At 49.1% G+C, this 13997-nt stretch overlaps 1 long non-coding RNA gene across 7 annotated transcripts; it reads right to left on the bottom strand.

Moving 5' to 3' along the window:
• On the bottom strand, nt 1–13941 carry LOC133750706 (uncharacterized). Of its 7 annotated transcripts, none has more exons than XR_009864726.1 (5): nt 13613–13941; nt 12923–13335; nt 9603–9798; nt 1175–2049; nt 1–824 (listed from the first exon to the last, which is right to left on the bottom strand). It is a non-coding gene; the product is annotated as an uncharacterized LOC133750706 (long non-coding RNA). The 7 variants fall into 7 exon arrangements; XR_009864725.1 differs by having other exon boundaries at nt 1175–2046; nt 9603–9847; XR_009864724.1 differs by having other exon boundaries at nt 9603–9847.
• Between the last annotated feature and the right edge of the window lie 56 nt (nt 13942–13997).

A 13997-nucleotide genomic window follows, 5' to 3' on the forward strand; every position in this document is an offset into this window, starting at 1 on the left:
TGACAACGGCCAGAGCTGAACCGATCTGAAGCCAGGAGCTTCCTCTGGGTCTCCCAGGCAGGTACAAGGGCCCAAGGACTTGAGCCATCTTCTACTGCTTTCCCAGGCCAGGATCGTAAGTGGAGCAGCCGGGCCTCAAACCGGCGCTCATATGGGATGCCTGCACTTCAGGCTGGGCATTAACCTGTTGCACCCCAGCGCCGGCCCCCAATATCATGTTCATTTTACTTCTGAAATATACAAATCTCATCCACTTTTATCCATAACCTGTGCCATCATTTGACTAGACAACTGTCTCTGGACATCAGAACCAAGAGTCTCATCTGGTCCCCTTGCTGCTTTTTCTGTCTGCTCTCATCTTCCTCCACTGCCAGAAGAAGAGAATTCTGTCATTCCCTGCCTACATATCCAGGTGCTTCCTACTACACTTAGAATAAAATCAACTTTCTTAGCGTATAATAATAAAGTCCAGTCAGGAAAAGAGAAACCATTCTTTTTTTTTTTTTTTTAAGATTTTATTTATTTGAGAGGTAAAGGTTATAGACAGGCAGAGACAGAGGGAAAGGTCTTCCATCCACTGGCTCACTCCCAGATGGCTGCAACGGCCAGAGCTGAGCCAATCTAAAGCCAGGAACTTCTGGGTCTCCCATGCTGGTTCAGGGGCCCAAGCATTTGGGCCATCTTCCACTGCTTTCCCAGGCCATAGCAGAGAGCTGGATCGCAAGAGGAGCAGCAGGGACTTGAACCAGCACACATACGGGATGCTGGCACTGCAGGAGGAGGCTTAGCCTACTGTGCCACCGTACTGTGCCTCGTTCTAGACACTGCAAAGAGAATTAAATGTAAAGAATTTGTTAGATGGGTTTGGTAGAACTAAGAAAAAGTGAAACTCTATGGCACAGAGGGTAACTGTAAGCAGCTATGACACATGGGATTAGGGAAACAGCGGGAACCTTCCAGAACCTGGAAGCTTGGCAGAGAGGCCCTGCAAAGCTGGGCTTGGGGCTGGCAGTGCTGCCTGACTGGTGCCGGTGCCTGAGTGCCCCAGTGAAGCTGTGTCTAGAAGACACAGGGTCTGCTTCAGCCGCTGCTTTGTCTGACTCCTGGGCCTGGTGCAGACGTTATAAGCAAGCAGATATATTTTGAATAAATGAATGCATTTTCCGGTTCTCACCTGTCTATTCCAGACCATCTGGAGTCGCTTGACAGCAAGGGTTGGGGACTCTGGGAGCTGGCGCTCCCTTTCTGCCCAGCCCACTAGAGGATCAGGCAGGGGGGAGGGTGGAAGCAGCCTGCGCACACAGGGAGTTCAGTTGAGTCGCAGTCTTCCTGGCTGGGTTCCAGAAGTACTTTTCATCCCTGGCTGCCACCCATGGTGCCGTCTTCTACAACTTGTGGGATCTGCATTCTTCTGAGTCAGCCCTACCCCTCAATATCCTTTCTCTCTCTGCTTGCGGAGGAGGTGCAGAGACCGGGCACTGGAAAGAGCATCCATGGGGGTTGGTGCTGTGGTGTGACAAGTAAAGCCACCGCCTGCAGTGCCGGCTTCCCATATGGGCGCTGGTTCGAGACCAGCTGCTCCACTTCCGATCCCGCTCTCTGCTATGGCCTGGGAAAGCAGTAGAAGATGGCCCAAGTCCTTGGACCCCTGTACCCACGTGGGAGACCTGGAAGAAACTCATGGCTCCTGGCTTCAGATTGGCCCCCCCTCTGCCCCTTGTAGCCATTTGGGATGTGAACGAGAGGATGGAATATCTCTCTCTCTGCTTCTGCCTCTACCTCTCTGTAACTCTGCCTTTCACATAAACAAATAATGTTTGAAAAAAGAGCTTCCACTTACACAAGGTTCAGACACATGCCTTCTTGGCTTCACAGTACCTTGACTGTAGGCTCTGTAACTTGGTGTGACGGAACGCCCTACTCCCAGAGTCATTCTGCCACAGCCGTTTGTGTCTGACTGTTCTCGTGGGCCTGAGGGTTTTCACAGTGGAGAACTACTGAGAATGGCCAGGAGTGTCTTGGTCTCTCCATAGCCCCAGCGCACACCTGCTGCCAGGGACAAAGAACAGGCAGTCAGATCAGGGAGGACCGCATGCTGTAGTGTGAGCGTTTTAGTAGCTCAAGAAGTTCCATCCTAGTTTTTCAAACTGCCACTGCTGGCTACTATTATTCCTGGGATGGTATCTCACTGTGCCTTTTTCTCTAAATCATAAAAGACTTTTATGTAGAAAAGACATGCTCTCTTGAAAAGGACCTGTGGAGTTATCTACTAAAGCTGCTGTTTTTATGGATCTTTAATTATCTTCTCACTTCCTGTGGAGTAGGGTCATACTTTGCCTATCAGCAGCTGTGGGTCTCCCTGGGGGTGGCTATACCAAGGGACCCAGGGAACCGTTAGGATCTGGAAGCAAAGGTTCAGGCCAGAGAACTGGTCGCAGGAGATGGGTGCCTGCTCCCTCCTCCCATACGGGAGTGCCTTTTCATCCGGCCCTTCTCTGTCTGATTATATTACTTGTCATCCTTGTAGATACAGGAAACTAAATCACAGGTACCCAAGTTAGTGTCCCAAGGTGAGACCAAGTAGTGAACATCTTGGACAGCACAGGCTGCTGGCTGCTCAAGAACATCTGTCTGGAGCTGTCTCAGCAGGTGCATCTGATGCCTTCTGGTCGTGATGGTCTACAGGCCATCAGCCCCTTCCATTCCCAGCCACCCTCCTCGCACGCCTGGATCACTGCGGCGGCTTCCCACCTGGCTGTTCGTCTGGGGACCTCCTACAGTCTGTTTCCAACCCAGAGGCTAGAGGGAGCCCCTCCTTTCTATTCAGTTCAGTTGAGGTATGCCGCGTGCCTACAGTGCTAGTTTCCGAGCAGTGCAGTTACGACACAGGCCTTGCATTCAAGGAGGTCGCAGTAGCAGAGAGAGATACAAATAAACGTTTACATAGAGTCAAGTGCCAAATCGAAATACTCAAAGTGCTCCTTTTATTTATTTATTTATTTTTATTTAGTTATTAGAGTTACACAGAGAGAAGAGGAGAGGCAGAGAAAGAGAGAGGTCTTCCACCCACTGGTTCACTCCCCAGATGACCACAACGGCCAGAGCTGTGCTGATCCAAAGTCAGAGCCAGGAGCTTCTTCCGGGTCTCCCACGTGGGTGCAGGGGCCCAAGGTCTTGGGCCATCTTTTACTGCTTTCCCAGGCATAGCAGAGAGCTGCATCAGAAGTAGAGCAGCCAGGATTTGAACTGGCACCCAAATGGGATGCCGGCACTCCAGGCAGCAGCTTTACCTGCTACGCCACAACGCCTACCCTTCAGAGTGCTCCTTTTAAAACTATTATTCCTAGCCGGCACCGTGGCTCACTAGGCTAATCCTCCGCCTTGTGGCACCGGCACACCGGGTTCTAGTCCCGGTCGGGGCACCGGATTCTGTCCCGGTCGCCCCTCTTCCAGGCCAGCTCTCTGCTGTGGCCAGGAAGTGCAGTGGAGGATGGCCCAAGTGCTTGGGCCCTGCACCCCATGGGAGACCAGGAGAAGCCCCTGGCTCCTGCCATCAGATCAGCGCGGTGCGCCGGCCGCAGTGCGCCAACCGCGGCGGCCATTGGAGGGTGAACCAATGGCAAAGGAAGACCTTTCTCTCTGTCTCTCTCTCTCACTATCCACTCTGCCTGTCAAAAAATAAAAAAAATAAATAAGTAAAAATTAAAAACAAAACAAAACTATTATTCCTCTGTCCATAATCCTCCAGTTTTCATTGAGAGTAACAGTGAAAGTCTTCCTGTAAGGCCACAAGGCTCTGTTAGTGTTTCTCAAACTATATTTGAAGAATCAGGTTTTTGTGTTAATTTTGAATAAAAATGCAGTTGGTTAGTATAGGAATATCAAGTTGCAACAAGTTTCTAAACACCCATCTGCCATGTAGAAGACCTAGATGGAGTTTCTAGCTCCTGGTGTCAGCCTGGTCGAGCCCCGGCCATTGCAGCCATTTGGGGAGTGAACGAGTGGATGGAACATAGGATCTCGCTCGCTCGCTCTCTTTCTCTTTCTGCCTCTGCTGCTGCTTCTCTGGGATTCTCACTTTCAAGTATGTACATAAATCTTTTTTTTAAATAAAGCAATATGGATATTTTAAATAAAATTAATAAACAAGGAAATGTCTGCATAGGCCTTCTACCTGGAGGTAACCACAGTACTCTTTAAAAAATACCACAGTAGGCCGGCGCCGCTGCTCAATAGGCTAATCCTCCGCCTGTGGTGCCGGCACCCTGGGTTCTAGTCCCGGTCGGGGTGCCGGATTCTGTCCCAGTTGCCCTTCTTCCAGTCTAGCTCTCTGCTGTGGCCCGGGAGTGCAATGGAGGATGGCCCAAGTGCTTGGGCCCTGCACCCCATGGGAGACCAGGATAGGCACCTGGCTCCTGGCTTTGGATCAGCGCAGTACGCCAACTGCAGCGTGCTGGCCGCAGCGGCCATTGGGGGGTGAACCAATGGAAAAAGGAAGACCTTTCTCTTTGTCTGTCTCTCTCACTGTCCACTCTGCCTGTCCAAAAAAAAAAAAAAAAAAAAAAACCCACAGTAACTGAAACCTTTTATATTTTTCATACTGAAATAATACATTATTTCTTCTTTTTAATTTGACAGGTAGAGTTATAGATAGAGAGAGAGACAGAGAGAAAGGTCTTCCTTCTGTTGGTTTACTCCCCAAATGGCCACTACGGCCGGTGCTGTGCCTGTCCGAAGCCAGGAGCCGGGTGCTTCTTCCTGGTCTCCCATGCAGGTGCAGGAACCCAAGCACTTGGGCCATCCTCCACTGCTCTCCCAGGCCACAGCAGAGAGCTGGACTGGAAGAGGAGCAACCTGGACTAGAACCCGGTGCCCATATGGGATGCTGGTGCCTCAGGCGGAGGATTAACCAAAGTGAGCCATGGCGCCAGCCCCAATACATTATTTTAAATACCTACATTCAAGAATTCTACAAATGAAATGATTCATTTTTACAATTTATCATAGAACTTCAGCAGAAACTCAGGGGTATGTGAGCCCTGGAGAGTTACAATATTCTAGTTCTGGGAGTGGCCACTGGTGTGGCGAGCACAGGGCACAGCACCTGAAGCACAGCAAGTCCTGCCCACTTCCACTCACAGCTCCACCTGGCCTAAAGCTTCAGAAATCATACATGACATGGCACAAGTGCCCCCAAGGATTGAAAAGCATTAAATGCCAAGTGGCAAAGTTTACAAAGATACAGATAAGAGACTTACTTTGCTTAAAAAATATTAAATACACCTATTAGATAATCTTCTGTTTTATCAACACAAGTTTGCTAACTTTAAATCATTAAGAGACAATATTTTCTTCTAAGATTTGAATTATGTAAAAGAAACTACCTAGCAACTCATAATGGTATCTTTCAGTTAAGCCAAAATGTACTTTAAGGCCATCTATAAATACAGTCAATTAAATAGCTCCATGGAGAAAAACTTAGAAAAGTACAGAACCTTAGTACAACCAGGTAATGGGAACTATTCTACCACAAAGAGGAACTAAGTACTGACATATATGCTCAAAACATGCTAAGGGAAGGGAGGAGATGTACAGTACAGCACACGCTCACTCAGACTTACCCCTAATGGTAGAGTTAGAAACTTGCCATGGGACTCCAAATCCCATTAAGTTGGCATGTACCAATGCCATTTTACTAGTTAAAGTGATCAGTTTAAGTTCATAATTGATCATAATGATAGGATTAAGTGTCAAAGGGATCACATAAATAAGACCAGTGTCTACTAATAATAATTGGTAGAATTAAAAAAGAGAGAACGATCCAACATGGGAAGTGGGATACACAGCAGACTCATAGAATGGCAAATGCCTTAAACAGCACTCTGGCCTCAGAATCAGCCCTTAAGGCATTCGGATCTGGCTAAAAAGCCAATGAGAGTTTTTCAGGCATGGAAAGCAAAGACGCTGTGGAGAAAAAAAAAACAACAACTAAATGAAAGATCTCTGTGAGTGAGATCCCAGCAGAAAGAATGGGCCATCAAAGAAGGAGGTACCTTTCTCTGAAGGGAGGAGAGAACTTCCACTTTGATTATGGCCTTGTCTAAATAAGGTCGGAGTTTGTGGACTCAAGAGGCTTCCATAGCCTTGGCAGCTCATGACAAGAGCCTCGGGTGATTACTGACGTCATAAATAAGAGTGTCCATTGTTAAATCAACAACAGGAGTCACTGTGCACTTATTCCCCAGGTAGGATCTTTGTCCTTAATGTGTTATACTATGCGAATTAACAGTAAAACTAGTGTTCAAACAGTACTTTATTTTTTTTTAATGATAAACATTATGGTCAGGCTGTTTATTAAGGAGGCAATCACATATACAAGTCCTGCTATGGAAACGTTTGCAAATCAACTTCATGTGATCTAAAAGGACCATGTGCAATGTCAAAGCTGGACACCTGTACATTCAATAGAAAGTTAATTTAAACATACATAGCCTAGATCATTCTAGAGTTATGCAAACATCTAATTCTCTTCAAAAAAAAAACTTTTTTTTTTAATAAAAATGATGTATTGAGATAATTTTAAAAAGCAGCTGACACAATTATGAATGGTCCCCAGCTTACAAAATGTGATTTCCAGGGTATGAAAACTGAAATAAGTCAACTCTTCAGAGTGTCTTATGTTATACAAATAAGTTTTGCAGGAATCACACAGTACTTTACACTTTGTGTGTCTGTTGAAATCTTTACTTAGTATATACTAAGTTGATCTTCTGTATATAAAGATAATTAAAAATGAATCTTAATGAAGAATGGGATGGGAGAGGGAGTAGGAATGGGATGGTTTGTGAGTGGGAGGGTGGTTATGGGTGGGGGGAACCACTATAATCCAAAAGTTGTACTTTTGAAATTTATATTTATTAAATAAGAGTTTGAAGAAATTTAAAAAGCATGCTACGTGAAAGACAGCAGACACAAAAGGTCATCTATAATTCCCTGTCTATGGAATGCCCAGAACAGGTAACTCCATGGAGACAAAAGGAAGAGCACTGTTCAGTGGGGAGGGGTCTCCTTTTGGAATGTTGGAAAACGTCTTAGAACTAGATACAAGAGACCTACAAAATGTGAGGAAATGCACAGGATGAACAGAGTTATGCATGAATTGGAAAATTTTTGCATGAAAGTTATCTTTCAATTCTGTTTTCTATGAACTTTTTAAAGTACCCTCACAGAGGTAGTGTTGTACAAGATTGTGCACATACTAAATGCTACTGAATTGTTTACTTAGATTAAAAAAAACTTCCCTAACAATATTAAGACAGCTGAAAACAAAAAAATAAAGTTTTGCAAGAAAGACAAAAAATAACAGAATTGTATTCTGGAAGAGATGAAACTGAATAGGAAGCAGTGTTAATGTCTTATCTTTAGTAACAGCTGATTCCAAAGTAACAATTGGGATGGGCGTTTGGCACAGTAGAAGACATAGCTTGGGACACTCATGTCCCACAGAAAACTGTCTGGGTCTGAGTCCTAGCTCCACTTTAGCCCCAGCTTCCTGCCAGTGTGTACCTGAGAGGCAGCAGAGGATAGCTCAAGTTTTTGGTTCCTTTCCACCCACACTGGACATTCAGATTGAGTTCCTTTTTTTTTTTTTTTTTTTTTTTTTTTTTTTGGTAATTTGTTTATTTGAAAGGCAGAATTACAGAGAGAGGGAGAAACAGAGTGAGATCTTCCATCCACTGGTTCATCCCCAAATGGCTGCAATGGCAGGAGCTTGGCCTGGCCTAAGCCAGGATCCTGGAACTCCATGCAAGTCTCCCATGTGAGTGCAGGGGCCCAAGGACATGGATTATCTCCCACTGTTGTCTCAGGTGCACTAGCAGAGAGCTGGATCAGAAATGGAGCAGTGAGGCTAGTGCTGTGGCATAGTAGGCTAAACCTCCACCTGTGGCACTGGCATCCCATATGGGTGCCTGTTTGTCTCCTGGCTGCTCCTGGTCTGATCCAGCTCTCTGCTATGGCCTGGGAAGGCTGTGTAAGATGGCCCAAGTGCTTGGGCCCCTCTACCCATGTGGGGGACCTGGAAGAAGCTCCAGGCTCCTGGCTCTGGATTGGCTCAGCCCTTGCTGTTGCAGCCATTTGTGGAGTAAACCAGCAGATGGAAGATCTCTCTGTCTCTCCCTCTTTCTGGCTGTAACTGTGCCTCTCAAATAAATAAATAAATCTTACAAAAAAAAAATGTGGAGCAGCTGGACTCAAATCAGTGCTCATATGGGGTGCCAGCATTGTAGGTGGAGGCTCAACCTGCTGGACCACAGCACAGGCCCCTAGACTGAGTTGAGTTCCTGGTTTCCGCCTGGCCCAGCCCTGGCTGTTGTGGGCATCTAGACTGATGGAGCCTCTCTGTCTCTTTTTTAAAAAACTGATTTATTTATTTGATGGGCATAGTGACTCAGAGCAGAGGCAGAAAGTCTTCCATCTGCTGTTCACTTCCCAAAACACTCAGGGCTAGGGCTGGGTCAGATTTAAGCTAGGCACCTGGAGTGCTGTCTGGGTCTCCCACAGGGTTGACGGGGGCCCAAGTACTAGAGCATCATTTGCTGCTTTTCCCAGATGTTAGCAGACAGCTGGATCAGAAGCACAGCTGGGACTCCAATCAGCGCTCTGTTAGGGGATGCCTGTGTTGCAGGTGGCAGCTTAACCTGCTGTGCCACAGTGCTGGCCCGTCTCTTTCAAGTAAAATTAAATTTTAAATTTAAATTAAAGCAATAGAATTAATTTGTAATAAAAGAGAACTGAGGGGGCCAGCACTGTGGCTCAGTGAGTTAATGCTCTAGCCTGAAGCACTGGCATCCCATATGGATGCCAGTTCGAGTCCCGGCTGCTCCACTTCTGATCTAGCTCTCTGCTATGGCCTGGGAAAGCAGTAAAAGATGGCCCAAGTTCTTGGGCCCCTGTACCCGCATGGGAGACCCGGAAGAGGCTCCTGGATCCTGGCTTCAGATCGGCACAGCTCCGGCCATTGCAGCCATCTGGGGAGTGAACCATCGGATGGAAGACCTCTCTCTCTCTTTGCCTCTCCTTTCTCTGTGTAACTCTGACTTTCAAATATATATATTTGACAGATAGAGTTAGACAGTGAGAGAGACAGAGAGAAAGGTCTTCCTTTTGCCGTTGGTTCACTCCCCAAATGGCTGCCACGGCTGGCACTGTGCCGATCCGAAGCCAGGAGCCAGGTGCTTCTCCTGGTCTCCCATGTGGGTGCAGGGCCCAAGCACTTGGGCCATCCTCCACTGCACTCCCTGGCCAAAGCAGAGAGCTGGACTGGAAGAGGAGCAACCGGGACTAGAACGTGGCGCCCATATGGGATGCCCCTGCCGCAGGCGGAGGATTAACCAAGTGAGCCATGGCACCAGCACAATAAATAAATCTTGAAAAAAAGAAAGAACTGAGACTAAAACTTAAAGAATTTTCATCCTTATTTTAACTGCTGTTAACTTCAGTTGAAATTTGAAAGCTTTCTTTTGGATAAATTTCGAGGGCATTGACTCCGGATCCCAGGGGCAGACTGTAACCTTTGTTTCCAACAGATGATTGTTTCTCACCTGCCTCAGGTGAGGGCTGTGGCTTCCGCTGCCCCTCCAGCTGCTCCAATGGTATCTGGTGTGAGTTCTGAGCCCCGCACAAAGTCTGTTCCTCTGTCTGGACCACCTCCTTCCACCGGGATCACAGTGCTCCTCTGGCTGCTCCCAACGGGGCTGTCTTCATGAGCACTTTCCAGTCCTTCCCAGAACCTGGGGCCTGGGAACAGACCCCAGTGTCTGTCCACACAAATTCCTGCCTATTAAGACTGGCATTTAAAAAATGGTATTAGGGGCCAGCATTGTGGCTTAGTGGGTAAAGCCACCGCCTACAGCACCAGCATTCCATGCAGTTGCCCATTTGAGTCCCAGCTGCTCCATTTCCGATTCACCTCTCTGCTAATGGGCCTGGGAAAGCAGCAGAGGATGGCCCAAGTGCTTGGGTCCCTGCACCCATGTGGGAGACCCGGAGAAATTTCCTGGCTCCTGGCTTTGGATTGGCGCAGCTCCAGACGATGCGGCCAATTGGGGAGTGAACCAATGAATGGAAGTCTCTCTCTCTCTCTCTCTCTCTCTCTCTCTCTCTCTCTCTCTGCCTCTCCTCTCTCTATGTAACTCTGACTTTCAAATAAATAAATAAATCTTTAAAAAAATTAATATAGTCTGTGAAGGGATAAAATTGTTGACCTTAAAGCACAACGCAGAGGACCCAGCACATGTGAACTGCTAAAAATGGTATACATTTGCCAGAGAGACTGTCAGCTGTCACTTAAGGAAGCCCCTGTGTCACAGCACTGGGCCATAGCCCCTCCTCCCGAATCCATGTCAGTGCTGCCTTCCAAAGGCACCTTGCATTGGTCCTCTTCTCTCTGCCTGCACAGCCTCCAGCCAGCCCAGGACGCTGCTACGTTCCAGCCGCCCTGCGTCCTCTAGGGCCATACCCTCCAACCTGTTCTCTTTCCACGTGGAATCCAGTGAGATCTTTTCAGAACGGAAGATCCCATCCCTCTCTGGTAAGACTGTGGTGGCTTCTCCTTGCCCCCGGAATAAAATCTAGATCCTCTCCGCAGCAAAGGCCTGGCAGGATGGAGCCCTGCCTTCCTCACCTTTCCAGCCACTGCTCCTCTTGATCCCAGAGGTCCAGTCCCAGGTCCTCCCTTCCCTTCCACAAACATGCCAGCTCCTCCCTGGTCATGGGCCTGGCCCTGCACCGTGCCCTCTGCCTGGAGTGCTCCCGTCCAGCTCTTGGTAAGCTGGCTCACGTCCTCCCTTATGTCTCAGTCAGCGTTGCCCCACGATCACTCTCAGGTCACCCACTCATTTCCTTCCAAACACGCATGTGACACGGGGTTTATTCACCTGCAGCCTGTCTCTCCACCATGCAATGCAGGCTGCGGCAGGCCAGGGCCATCATGTCTCGTTTACTGTGAAATCCCCAGTATCTGGCAGATCGTAGCCACTTAAAATCAGTCTTTTTCTTTCATAGCCATCTTCATTCTTTAAATCTCATGCTTACAGTTCATCCTTAACATGAATGAGGAGAGGTCCTGAGAGGCAACCCGGTCCTGAGAAGTGGCACCAGCCTCCATTCCTGCTTCCTACTCCCCCTTCATGGTCAGGATAGGTTTCACATAGCTGCTTTACCACTTCTGTCCCTGCACGGTTCTCATGGCTCTGAACTGGGGAGGACAGAAGGGTAAAGACTGTCCACACAGAAGTGGCGGGGGCTAGGGTGACTGCTAGTACATAGGGATCCCTGCTGGGTTGAGGCCAGCCCTGCCCCTCCTCATCCAGTCCTACCTTTCGGTAGGAGTGCTGACCCACAGACTTCAGCTTAACGTCCTTAACTCCTTCCCTGATTCCCACCGTGCCGCTCTTCATCTGCATCCCTCCTCACGGCTCCTCTCCTTCCACAGCCACACACCCTGTACCTCTTCATCCCCCAGCCCCACCTGGGTCCTTCCCGTCTGCCCCTCAGTCTGCTTCCTGCTGACTGCAGAACACTCAAGTGGAGCCACATGCCTCTCACCACCCCCTGCATCACGCTAGGCCTCTCCTCAACTTCTCATCTTGATTTTGGTTGCCTTCTTCCCACCGAATCTCCCACTACCAAAGCCCAGTGTTACTTTTCCTTCTCCTGCACCTTTCGTATCTCCCTTCTCCCAGACTGTTCAAGCAGGTTACACCCAGACCTGATCAGTGATTCCGACCACAAGAGGCAATTTTATGCACCCATCACTGTCCCAAACTGACCACTCAATCCACACAGCAAGAATCAGGGCAGCCGGCGCCACGGCTCACTAGGCTAATCCTCTGCCTGCAGCGCCAGCACCCCGGGTTCTAGTCCCAGTTGGGGTGCTGGATTCTGTCCCGGTTGCTCCTCTTCCAGGCCAGCTCTCTGCTGTGGCCTGGGAGTGCAGTGGAGGATGGCCCAAGTGCTTGGGCCCTGCACCCCATGGGAGACCAGGAGAAGCACCTGGCTCCCAGCTTCGGATCAGCGCAGTGCGCCGGCTGGAGTGGCCATTGTAGGGTGAACCAACGGAAAAGGAAGACCTTTCTCTGTCTGTCTCTCTCTCACTGTCCACTCTGCCTGTTTTAAAAAAAAAAAAAAAAGATCAGGGCAAGGCCCAGTGTGGATACAACTTCCATGTACTACACATGGCACTGTGCCCTCAAAGAACCTTTTAGCAAGAGATCAGATTTGAATTCATCAGAATCTCTCATTTTTCTGACCCTCCCAGTAAAAGACAATTGTCCTTTCCCTGGCCTTTAAAAAATGATTCATTTGAAAGGCAAAGAGAGATCTGCCATCTGCTGTTCTCTCCCTAAATACCTGCAAAAGCCAGGGCTGGTGAGGATGAAGCCAGGCGCCCAGAACTCTGTCTGGGTCTCCCGCGTTGCTGGCAGGGATTCAGGTATTTCAGCCATCACCTGCTGCCTTCCCGGGTGCAGACTAGCAGGAAGCTGGATTAGGAAACAGAGCCTGGACTCACACCCAGACACTGCACGACGGGATGTTGGCATCCCAAGCAGCATCTACACGGCGGTGCCAGATGCCCACTCCCACACCCCTAGCTTTCTTTGGGAGAATTTTTCCTGAATGTTTTTATGACTTTAATTAGGGACTGGAAACATTCCCAAGTATATGGATGTCTAATAGTTACATCTGCAGGTGAGAAATTATTCCCATACAGTGAGGACATAGGGCCAACCCAAGATAGCCAAGGGTGGCAGAGGGCTACATGCCAGTCTCAACTAAATGCCTTTCTAGAAACTGGATTCCTGGGCTCCTCATCCCAACTTCTTCATGACCAAAACCACAGGGTCCAACTTTATTTTCTCACCTGTTGTCCTGGGATCTCTGTGCTCCTCAGAGCCATAGCTTCCTCAGCATTTTCTGGATGCTGGTCCTCACCCAGTTCTGGATCTCCTCTGGGCAAGATGGTCAGAAACTACTCCAAAACCAGGAGCTCCAGGGTTGGTTCTTTCGAAAGACGTTTCAGCCACTGACAAAAGAGTTCCCTAAAAAGCTTCTGTGAGACCAGCAACCAACTTGTAGCAGAAGTGCCTGGAATGCTGCTGGGAGGCCTCGCTGGCTGCTCTCTGTCCCTCTGTGGTTCCTTTTTTTTTTGAGGATGGGGGAGCCCAGGGACTCCTTGCTGCAGCCATCACTTGCTGGGTCTGGTTGTCACTTCCACCCTGAGATCAGATTGCGTCTCTTCCCAGTCACTGGGAAGCCATTTTTCTCCTAGCAGTCCTGGAATCAGAAGTAGGTAGGGATGTCACAGATACAGAGAGACTCACATGGACATAAAGGCTCCACTCTGAATGGAGGCCACAGAGATAACAAACCCTTCCCAGAGGCCTTCGCTCTTCTTACTATTGATTTTCCATCCTTTTCCTTGACTCTCTCCACAAACCCATGCCAAGGTGCAGGACACGAGGCCGTGTTTTTATCGCGAATGAACTGTGCAGTCTGTTTTCTTTCCCCGCATACCTGGGTCCATCTCCTGCCCCTGGAAGCCTCCACTCACCTTCCAGAGTGCCGCGTGGTCTTGAGGGGAGACCTCCTTGTGTAGGCCCCTTCGTTAACCTCTTACTGCCACTGTCAGCCATTCCCCCACCGTCACCCACGGGAACGCACGCACGCACAGCAGCTGGGTGACTTCTGGGCTGCTCTGTGTTTATTCCCCAGCATCCCTGTCCCACTCTGGAGAGCAGCAGCGTCTTCCTTTTTGAGACTCTTGGAGGGGGCCGCCCAGGTCAGACTCCAGTGGCTAGGCGCTCCCCGGCTGACATGGGGCCCGAGGAAGCAGCGGACTCCCCGAACTGTCAGCCGCGGGGCAGGCACTCAAAGGAGCGAGCAGACTGCCCACCGCGCACGCTCCCGAGCCGAGCCGCCGGACTACAGCTCCCGCG

This window comes from Lepus europaeus, chromosome 21 (genome assembly GCF_033115175.1).
Source record: "Lepus europaeus isolate LE1 chromosome 21, mLepTim1.pri, whole genome shotgun sequence".
Taxonomy (NCBI): Eukaryota; Metazoa; Chordata; class Mammalia; order Lagomorpha; family Leporidae; genus Lepus; species Lepus europaeus.